The sequence below is a fragment of the Beta vulgaris genome, chromosome 6 (assembly GCF_026745355.1).
Source record: "Beta vulgaris subsp. vulgaris cultivar EL10 chromosome 6, EL10.2, whole genome shotgun sequence".
Classification (NCBI taxonomy): Eukaryota; Viridiplantae; Streptophyta; class Magnoliopsida; order Caryophyllales; family Amaranthaceae; genus Beta; species Beta vulgaris.
Genome location: NC_079207.1, coordinates 36,395,406 through 36,406,588, shown reverse-complemented (window position 1 = coordinate 36,406,588; position 11,183 = coordinate 36,395,406). Strand labels below are relative to the sequence as shown.

The following is an 11,183-nucleotide window of genomic DNA, read 5'->3' as shown; positions in this document are numbered from 1 at the left end:
TTATCATGAGTGAGTAGTATATTTCTAGGGCTTAGAGAGGGAAGCCATGTTTATACCTTTTTTTTATTGTGGTTTGATGTTCTTCGATAATTGGATTGAATTAGAATAATTCCTATTGATTTTTTATGCTTGTTTAATTCACGTAATTGCGCAATATCATGAGTTATGTTTCGTTAATAAGAATTAGAATCGAAAGATCGTATTCATTAGAGGCTTGTTACAATAGGTAGATTTGATTATGTTGAGCGACCATACTGACATATGTTAATTTAAGAGTTGTTAATGCCTCACCAAGGATTAGCGAAATACTCTAGTTATTCGAACCTCAATCCAAGTATTGTTGAACAATATTGTAGTGATTAGATTGGTATAAGCATGGTGGACCGATCAATTGCCCTAGGTTTTTAATTATTTGATAAACTTACATCATTTTGTGTTCTAGTTTATTTTAGTTTGGAAATTAATTCTTCAATCGATTTTATCTCTTGAAGTAGTTAGGTAATTGAGCATAAATCTATAGAACTGCTCTCCCTGTGGATCGACCCGTATTTGCCAGTTTCCGCTAAACAGACACTGTGCACTTGTAGTATATTTTAAAACCCATCAAGTTTTTGGAGCCGTTGCCGGGGAGTTTTCTCAAGATCAGGATCAGTTGGAACTAGAGTACCTGTTCTTTTAGACCTGGGCATAAAAGAAACAAAGAAAAATGTGCAGTGAGATGGCCTCAATTGGAACTTGAAGTTCCAATGAGACAGCAGAAATAGTTTAAATAATCAATCAGAAAGCTGAAGACAGAAAGGAAGAAAAAGCAGTCTGCTAATCAGGGAAAAACCACGGAAGAACCAACAGAACAAATCATGCCTCCTGAGTCATTGAAGTCTTATGGGGTACCTTTTCCTAAAAATGTTCGCACAGGTCCTACTATGCCTGATATACAGGCAGCCAACTTCGAAATCAAGCCTGCTCTCATTAATATGATCCAACAGAATCAGTTTGGCGGGCATCCATCTGAAGACCCTGCAAATCATTTACAACGGTTTCAACAACTCTGTCGTACGGTTAAGCACCAAGGGGTCACTCCTGATCAGTTGAAGGTCATGGTATTCGAATTTTCATTAAAGGACAAGGCACAGAAATGGCTGAACGATGTTAATGAAACTGAGTGGAGTGCTATATCTGACGCATTCCTGAAAGAGTACTACTCTCCCACCAAGACTGCAGAAAAAAGACATAAGCTTGCTACCTTCTAACAAGAACCTGATGCAACACTGAAGGAAGCATATAATAGGTTCAAGGATCTGCAGAGAGAATGCCCACACCATAATCTGGATAAGTGGTTCATCACCCAAGCATTCTACAATGGTCTACAACCTCATATCAAAAGTACAATTGATTCATCTACAGGGACAGTCTTCTTAGATAAGGAGGTGGATGAAGGGTATAATTTTCTAGCCAGCTTAGCAACGACTGATCATAGTTCTTCCAGGACTATTACAAAGAAAAAGTTGGATGCTGATGCATATGCCTTGTTGTCTTCACAAGTAGCCCAGTTGAGCATGAAGATGGACTCACTGAAATCTTTGCAGTCTAGTACTCCTCCTATGAGTATTAATGCGATGTCTTCCATGACTCCTATTACTTCTTCCTTTTGTGAGGTGTGTGGTGTTCAAGGCCACTTTGGTCATGATTGTTTCTACAATCACCGTGATCCGAATCATATGGAGCATGCAAATGTTTTTCAGCAGAGACCTCCACGCAACCCATACTCTAACACATACAACCCAGGTTGGAGAGATCATCCTAGTTTTTCCTACAAAAACAATAATGTTCAAAACCCTCAACCTATGATGCAAACATCCTACCAACCACCTCATCAAAACGCACTACCACATGCTGCTAGACAACAATATTATCAAGGGGCTCCTCAGAACCCCCCTCCTGGTTTCGTTAGGCCTTCACATCAAGGCAATCAGCAGCAAGCTTCTCAGAATGTCAACTCTCAAGAGCCTACTATGTAAGATCTAATGAAAATGATGGTTTCTATGTAGGAAAATCATGAGGAGAGCATCAAGGAGTTGAAGAACACTACCAAACACTTGGAGACTCAACTTGCTCAAGTGGCCGAAAATAATGCACAGAGGCAACCAGGTCATCTGCCGGGGCAACCCATCCCCAAGGAGACTGTCAATGCCGTTACACTTCGTATCAGCACTATTTATGATGCTCCTCCCATGCCCATTGATGATGATGCTCCTAGCGAGGAGAAAGAGGTGGTAGAGGAAGAAGCGGAGAAGAGTTCGATGTCTGAGGTCGAACTAGCTAAGGAAGATCAGACAGGAAAGCGGAAGGAAAAGGTTCCTGAAACGCCTATTTTACCAAGGCTACCTTTTTCCCCATAGGATGCAGAAGTCGAAGGTCGATCAACAACTTGGTAAGTTCTTGACGATGGTCAAGAACCTTGAGGTAACAATTCCATTTACTGAACTTATTTCTCAAGTGCCTGTTTATGCTAAGTTTTTGAAAGACATGATTACGAAAAACAAGGACTTTGGTGGGGTAGATCGAGTCGCTCTAACTGAAGAGTGTAGTGTTATTTTACAAAATAGAACCCCACCTAAGTTGAAGGATCCTGGTAGTTTTTCCATCCATTGCCATGTAGGTGCATTATTTATAGATAAGGCATTGTGTGATTTACGTGCATCTGTGTCTGTCATGCCTTTGTCTGTTTGTAAGAAACTGAATATGGGAGCACTTAAGTGCACTCAAATTACTTTGCAAGTGGCCGATCGTTCTATAAAATACCCTCTAGGTGTTTTAGAAGACGTCCCTGTTAGGGTGGGAAAGTTTTATGTTCCTGTTGATTTTATTGTGCTTGATATGGAGGAGGATGCCCAAATTCCTATTATTCTTGGTAGGCCACTTTTGTGTACTGTTGGTGCAGTTATAGATGTCAAGTCCGGGTCTTTAACTTTTAGTGTTGGTGATGATAATGTCACTTTTAAACTAACCAATGTTGTTAAGTCTCCTATGCTTGAGTGCTGCAGGAGGAAAATGTTTGATGAGGGGGGTACTCATTGCCAAGCCCCTCACATCTGAGATTGAGGAGGTAATATGGTCGTGGGGACCTTTATAAACCAGCGTTGTGCGGGAGGCAACCCGTAGTTTTTTTTTCTCTTCTCTCTTTTTTTTATTTTTTCATTTTATTCCCTTTTAGAGAGTGAGAGAGCGGGAGAGTCCTAACATTAATTTTTCTTCTGAGCATCATCCTATAGTTCATCTTCCGGCACTGAGGACATTGCCACGTTCAGCTTGGGGAGGATTTTTATATGTTTTTTTCTCTCTCTTTTACTACCTTTTAGTGTAGATTTTTTGCTTTCTTAGGCCAGATTTATTTGCTTTCAAACAAAAAAAAAAAGCAAAGATTGCTGAAAAAATACCAAAATTCGATTTGACTGGATTGGTGTTAGAGGTGGGCATGGGACGGGCCAGGCATGTTCACGAGCTCGGCCCGCGGGCTTGAGTAAATGACTGGCCGGGCCGGGCCGGGCCCAGGCCCAGGCCCATGAGTGCTGGGTCGTGCCGGGTCGGGCTTGAAATTTTAAAAATTTGTCGACGGCCCGGCCCAGTCCCACGGGCCCGCGGACCGGGCTCGTGCTTCCCGCGGGCTGGCCCTTGTTTTATGTTGTATTTTTGTATTTTTGACAGTTTTAGGTGAAAAAACAAAGAAAAGGAGCGTTCAGCCCGCGGGTCGGCCCACGCGGGCACGTGCTGGTGCGGGCCGGCCCACGCGGGCATGTGCCGGTGCGGGCCAGCCCACGCGGGCTCGTGCCAGTGCTGGCCGGCCCACGCGGGCTCGTGCCGGTGCGGGCCGGAAATAAATTTTCTTGACCATGACAGGCCCGCGGCCCACGTAGCGGACAACGGGCCGGGCCGACCCGCATGCCGGCCCGACCCTTGCCCACCTCTAATTGATGTGATTGCTTCCCTGTTCCCCATGATGTTCTTTGAAAGTATATTTGGGCTCTTTATTTGGATAGCTGGGCACTTGAGATTGTGATGATGGAATTAGAACTTTGAATGCCTTCACCTTAAGTGAGTTTTGATGACAACGCGCTTATCTTGACTGCATACTTGAATTGGTTAGACTGTGAGAATTCATTCTTGCCAATGGATTTATTTCTATGTCCATTCTGTTTCTTGTGTGTTAGTTCCTTATTTCCTGACTGATCTTGACTTTGACAACGCACTTATTGATATATGATGACTTGTGGCAATTGCTGTGATAGAGGCGTTCTTTTGTCTGATTCTCGAGCCTCAGAGTGATTTTTTCAATATAAACTATTATCCTCCTTAGCCCCGCTGAGCCTAATGACTATTTCATGTTACTAAACCTCATTACATGGCTCTGGCCCTTATTTTGATATTAATCGCAAGCCTAGCTTGGGGGAGCATCTGTCTAAGTTAATATCTGAGATGGTTTTTATGAGTTACTTTGGATGGAGATGATTGTATTAAGTTTCAAAATTCGAGAAAGAGAAAAGAATAAGCAAAGCGAAATACATGTGATTGTTGGATCGAAAAGATGCAAAGAAAAAGGAAAAGAAAGATTGAAAAAATGAACAAAAAGTTCAAATTTCTTTCCTTCACAATTGCTTGCAAAGAAAAAATTCATCACACTGCTTCAAGGATGGGTTTATTGAAAATTTTGTTAACTCATAGAATTGGGACGTTGTTATTGGCTATGTTTTGGTTGATACTTCTAGTGACTTTTGCTCCCCCATTCTTGATTTTTCCACCACATTTCCTATACATATTCCCTACCCTTACCTAAGCCCCATTACAACTCTGAAAAGTCCTCTTGAGCTTGTGCTTACATTGTTTATTGGATTCAAGGTTAAAGAGTACGTTTGCTACTTGAGTCGACATGGTTAGGATGAGTGGCATTATTACCTTTCTAAACACATGAGAGTTTGAGTGGGAAGGGTTATTATGGTTGGAATGGTGAGTGATCGGGCACATCTTTTGCCTGCCACAAAAATGTTGAGAGGAGTGACACCCTAATGAGTGCTTTTTCGAGATTTGCATGTCATATAAGGCAGCCGCATTTGACTGCTTATTTGGGCGATTGGTAAATAGAGTAATCTGAATAGTTGAACTTGAATTGTGCCTGCTTGAATGATTTATGAGCTTTACAAAAGATTTTGATCTCTGTTTTCATTTATAAATGGGTGAAGCAATCATGTTCATTTCCTTTTTTTTAAGGGGGTCGCAGAAATGTCTCCACCTCCCGCCAACAGTCTTTCTTCGGAATTTGACTGAACGGGTCGATCCTGTCTTGTTTGCTTGAGGACAAGCAAAGGTTTAACTTGGGGGAGTTTGATATGTCACATTTATATATAGTTTTAGATGCATTTTGATTGTATGTAGAACTCCTTTTAGAGCATTTAGGTTCATAATGGAATGAATTACATAAGTTGTGCTCTACTACTCCCCGTTTGCGTGTTTTGATCATTTTCAGGTTACTTTGATGCAAATTGATTATGATTACCTAAGATCAAGCCTATTAATCATTGAATATGAAGATATCTTGCACAAGGATCACAATGCCTCCGGTTGACCGGGCGGATTTAGCTTTCCTGTCGTAACACTCAATCACCGCCGCCCGACCGGGCGGTTTCTCGGGACGGGTTTTTTCGCCTTTTTTAGCCGATTTTGTAAAAAGTATAAATAGATTTTTAGTTTTTTCGATTAGACTATCTTATTTTCTACGTTTTTAGGGCTAAACACTTAGTTTTTCTCCCTCTAGTTTTGTATGAACTTTTACATGTGAAGATTATAGAGATCGTTGATTTCCTTTTCATTGTTCTTCAATCATTCGGTATTCCTCTTTACTTTCTTTAATTTAATGAATTCTTTTACTTTGATCATGTTTATTGAGTTTATTATTATCATGAGTGAGTAGTATATTTCTAGGGCTTAGAAAGGGAAGCCATGTTTATACCTTTTTGATTGTGGTTTGATGTTCATTGATAATTGGATTGATTTAGAATAATTCCTATTGATTTGTTATGCTTGTTTAATTCATGTAATTCCGCAATATCATTAGTTATGTTTAGTTAATAAGAATTAGAATCGAAAGATCGTATTCATTAGAGGCTTGTTACAATAGGTAGATTTGATTATGTTGAGCAATCGTACTGGCATATGTTAATTTAAGAGTTGTTAATGCCTAACCAAGGATTAGTGAAATACTCTAGTTATTCGAACCTCATTCCAAGTATTGTTGAACTATATTGTAGTGATTAGATTGGTATAAGCACGGTGGACCGATCAATTGCCCTAGGTTTTTAATTATTTGATAAACTTACATGCGTCATTTTGTGTTCTAGTTTATTTTAGTTTAGAAATTAATTCTTCAATCGATTTTATCTCTTGAAGTAGTTAGATAATTGAGCATAAATCTATAGAACTCCTCTCCCTGTGGATCGACCCGTATTTGCCAGTTTCTGCTAAACAGACACCGTGCACTTGTGGTATATTTTAAAACCCATCAGCAACACACTTTAGTAAAGTGCAACGCAGATAGAGCTTCAAATTTTGTCACCTAGATGCAACTATGTACGTCGGATGGGCTTCAGTGTCCGACGCACATGAGCTATATGTCGCACATCGATAGGGTACGACGCATATAACTCGTATCTGGTGCTTAAGCAAGGATGTTTTGCGTCGCACTCTTAATAGCATGCGACGCAAATAATGTTTTTGCGTCGTTTTGTCTTTCATGCGACACAAATGGGGAGATGCAAATCGTCATTTTTCTACTAGTGGGCATAGTACTCCATATTCTGTGCACTATGGGGGTGATAAATTGTATAAAGACCTTAAGGTTATCTATTGGTTGCCAAATATGAAGCGAGAGGTAGCTGAGTATGTGTCTAAGTACCTAACCTGTTATAAGGTGAAGATAGATCATAAGAGACCCATGGGGAAGGTTCAATCTTTAGAGGTTCCTGGATGGAAGTGGGATTCCATTTCTATGGACTTTGTGACTGCCTTACCTAAGACGAGAAGTATAAATGACACTATTTGGGTTATTGTGGATAGATTGACCAAATCCGCTGTGTTTATACCTATTAAGGAGACATGGAAAAAGAAGCAACTTGCTAAGACTTACATTAGGCATGTGGTGAGACTACATGGAGTTCCAAAAGACATCATTTCTGACCGTGATTCTAGGTTGCTTTCGAAATTTTGGAAAAATGTCCAATTAAATCTTGGGACAATATTGAAGACGAGGACAACCTTTCACTCTGCGATTGATGGCCAGACTGAGAGGACTAACCAAACTATGGAGGACGTGTTGAGAGCATGTGCGATTGACTTTCAAGGTAGTTGGGAGGACCAATTAGATCTGATTGAGTTTTCCTACAACAATAGTTACCATGCAAGCATTAAGATGGCACCTTTTGAGGTGTTATATGGACGAAAATGTAGAAGTCCCATTTGTTGGAATGAATTTAGTAAAAATATAGTATTGGGGACAAAATTTATTGAGGAAATCGTCAAGAACGCAAACTAATTCATACTAGAATTCAAGCTGCGCAAGATAGGCAGAAAAGTTATGCTGACTTGAAACGACGCGAGGATGAGTTCGCCATAGGTGATAAGGTGTTCTTGAAAGTATCACTCACTAAGGGCGTCATGAGATTTGGGAAAAAGGGTAAGCTAAGTGCTAAGTGCTAAGTATGTAGGCCCATATGAAATTTTAGAGCGCATTGGAAAAGTAGCCTATAGATTGGCATTGCCAATGGAGTTTGAGAAGAGGCACGATGTATTCCATATTTCCCAACTTAAGCGCTATATCCCTGATGAGCGTCATGTCCTAGAGCCCATGAACGAGTTGAGATCGATAGTAGCCTCACATATGAGGAAATACCTGTCAAGATTCTCGACAGGAAAGTGCATAGTGCAGGCAATAAGGATGTTCACATCGTAAATGTATGTCCTTTGGTATAACCACGAGTTTGAAGAGGCAACGTGGGAAGCCGAAGATGATATGAGAAAGAAGTATCCAGACTTATTCCTTGAGGTGAGTTACGAGGGCGTAACTCGTTTTCTTTAAGGGGGATAGAATGCGATATATGTTGGGCAATTTGCACATGTTAGTGCAAAAGAAGTAGATTCTTCGCATAAGAAAATATGTTCATAAGTAACACAAGTGTTTTCAGTTAGAAAAAGTGTGCAAGTGGCACAATTCTTTTTAAACTTTTGAAAAGATGAGTGCAAACTTTTGAAAGTATGTGAGTTTTCGTGTCAAGTTTCGGGACGAAACTTCTTTTAAGGGGGGTAGACTGTAATCCCCCATAATTTTAAAGGATTTTATAAATATATTTTAGTATTTATATATTTATATTTAAACATAATTTAGTTTTAAATGATTTGACTATTTAAAAAGGTTGACTATTTTAAAAGTCAAATGAAATTATTTTAAAGATTTAAGAAAGTTAAAAAACAAATTAATTAAGCATGCTCTGATAAATGTTTTAAATACTAATTTGATTCAGAAAAGAAGTCTAAGTGGACTTGAGGAACTTAAATTCTAAGTATATTAGGAAAGAGGAGCCATAATGATGATGGGAGTTCTAATTCATTTATCCTATTCATCATCAATTTTAATTGAGCCAAATCTCCTTTTTCGAAGCCCAAAAGGAAGCCTCCTTATAAATATCCTAATACCCAATTATTTTACCCCACACAAGAACTAAATTCTCTCTCCTCTCACTCCAATCTCACGTCATTCTCTCTCCCTCTCTTTTCCACGATTTTCTTTTTTTCTCTCTCTTTCAAGTTCTTTCTTTCTTCATCTTCAAGTAATGTTTCTTCTTCAACAAGAAACGTTGCAAAGTCTTCAAAATCACCAACGTGTGTGCGCTGCTGCTGCTGTCGTGGCCTTCTGTTTTCGGCGCCTCCCTTTGTTCTCCTCTTGTTGGTTAATTTATTTTCTTCTTCCTTAAGATTCCATTAAAGACTATGTTTTTATGCTTTATTTGAATGTTAATCACGATTATTGGTTTTAATTTACTGTTTTAATAAATAATCATGATTCATATATATTATAAGAATAAAAATTCAGATTTGTTTATTATTGTCAGATTGAAGTTTTCATCATTAAAGCATAGATTTTTAGGGTATTAATTAGTAGAATACCATAGTAGCATGTTATATACTATGATATTGGTTTAGATCATGATTTTAATCATGTTTACACATGTTTAAAGAGGGTTTTATGATTTTAAAAGTTGCTGGAATTTCATAAAGGATTTTATTTATGGAGTTTTAAGAATTTTAATTACTAGTATGGTAGTATTATGCTAGGAATTAAAAGTAATTGAAGTTTTGATAGTAAAATCAACTATTGAATATGTTTAAAGGAGATTTTAAATATTTTAAAGTTGTTGTATTTTTAATTAAGAGTATTGATTTTAGTTTATATTGATTTCTAGGCGGAAAATATTCTGTAGGAGACTTTTAAGGAGTTAAAAGTGGCCTGCCCACTAGTTTACACAAGGTACGTACATACCTGTGTGCTATGTGATAAGTATCATGATTTAAGGAGAAAAAAATGTGGTATCATGTATAGGAACTTATTAAGTTCATATGTGATTTCTAGCATGATTGTTTGTTACATGTTTTATGGTTGTGTGCAAGCATGTGATTTTGAGAATTGTTATGAGTTAAGATTGTTATGTTTGTATGGATTAATTGATGCAAGCATATGGATGAGAACTTTATTTATGGATTCACATGGGGGAGTTAATATATGTTATAGAGATTGAATCATGTTATTCATGTATTCCCTTATAAGTATTATTTCCGTTACTTTATGAGGACTATGGGCCTTATTTGGTAAGTTGATAAGCATGTCTTTCTAAAGGTAAGTTTGATTGTTGGCTAGGTTCAACAAATAAGGAAGTTGAGATTAAAAAGAAAGTAAGTCTTAGATTGTAAGTTGTGATCACTTATTAAATCCTAAGATAAAAGAAGTAAGTTGTGAATGATTGGTGTGTATTTCTGTGATTGCTTGTTTGTGTGTCATAACGAGTAATAACTTGTAAAATACGTAAAGTGTAACAAGGATAGTTATAGACTTTAAACTGGTGCACGTCTAGAGTTGGACATTAGGAGTTGGAGTACGTGGTAAGCGAGCCATGACTTTTTAAAGGAGATGGATTGATCACCATTCCTTTTTCAGTTAGCAAAAGTTCCTCGATACCGCAGGTCAATCTGAAGTGCATTGTAGTGCCTAGTAGCACCCGTATTTCGTCTTTGTAGATGAAGAGATTAGTAGATAAGACAACTCAGTTCCAATAACTATTCCATTAAAGTAATAAAAAGATATTTAGAGTTTAATTCAGTTAAAGTTATATGCAGAATATTATATGATTATATTATTATTTATCCCTACATGTTATTTATCTAGTATCGTGTTAGGAATGCTTATGTTTTAGTATGTAGTACTCAGCTTTGCTGATTACGTGCTTTGTTGTGATTGTGATCATGGCTTTGCCTTATTGATCATGTGATGATCTATTTTGGTGAGCAGATTCAGTGAAGCATTGACATTACAGGTTCACAGATGTACATCATTGTGAATATGGAATCACTAGTAGAATAAATGCTTATTGCTGCGGTCATTAAGTGGCCTGTTACGGCGGTTTTGGCGGCGCAACAATTAAGGGGGCAACAATAGGTAATTAATATATTGCTGCGGTTTTAAATCGCAACAATATTTGAACATATTGCTGCGGTTTCTGGGGAAAATCGCTAGGTATTTTTTGTAATATTAAAAGTACTAGTCTATTGCTGCGGTTTCTTCCCAAAATCGCAGCAATAGAGGCAAGGCAGGTAAAAAAAAATTATTTTTCATTTCTCTAGAGGTAAATTTTTTGATAGTTATAAGACAATTATAAAATAAATATAATTACAACAATCCACTATTACAAATCTGAGAAAAACAAACAAAAAAATTAAAAAAGTGAAATGAAAAGACTAAGAAAACAATTAAAACTAAAAGGTAAGAAACTGAAATATAAGCAGAAAATAAAATACACAAATTATTAAATAACAAAAAATCAGAAACCATAACATTATATTAATTCTTAACAAACAAAAATAAAAAAAAT

The 11,183-nt window shown here is 37.7% G+C and overlaps 1 non-coding gene across 1 annotated transcript; it reads right to left on the bottom strand.

The window, feature by feature from the left end:
* Positions 1 to 1,220: 1,220 nt before the first annotated feature.
* On the bottom strand, positions 1,221 to 1,327 carry LOC125499236 (small nucleolar RNA R71). The gene has a single exon (XR_007275951.1). It is a non-coding gene; the product is annotated as a small nucleolar RNA R71 (small nucleolar RNA).
* Positions 1,328 to 11,183: the final 9,856 nt, after the last annotated feature.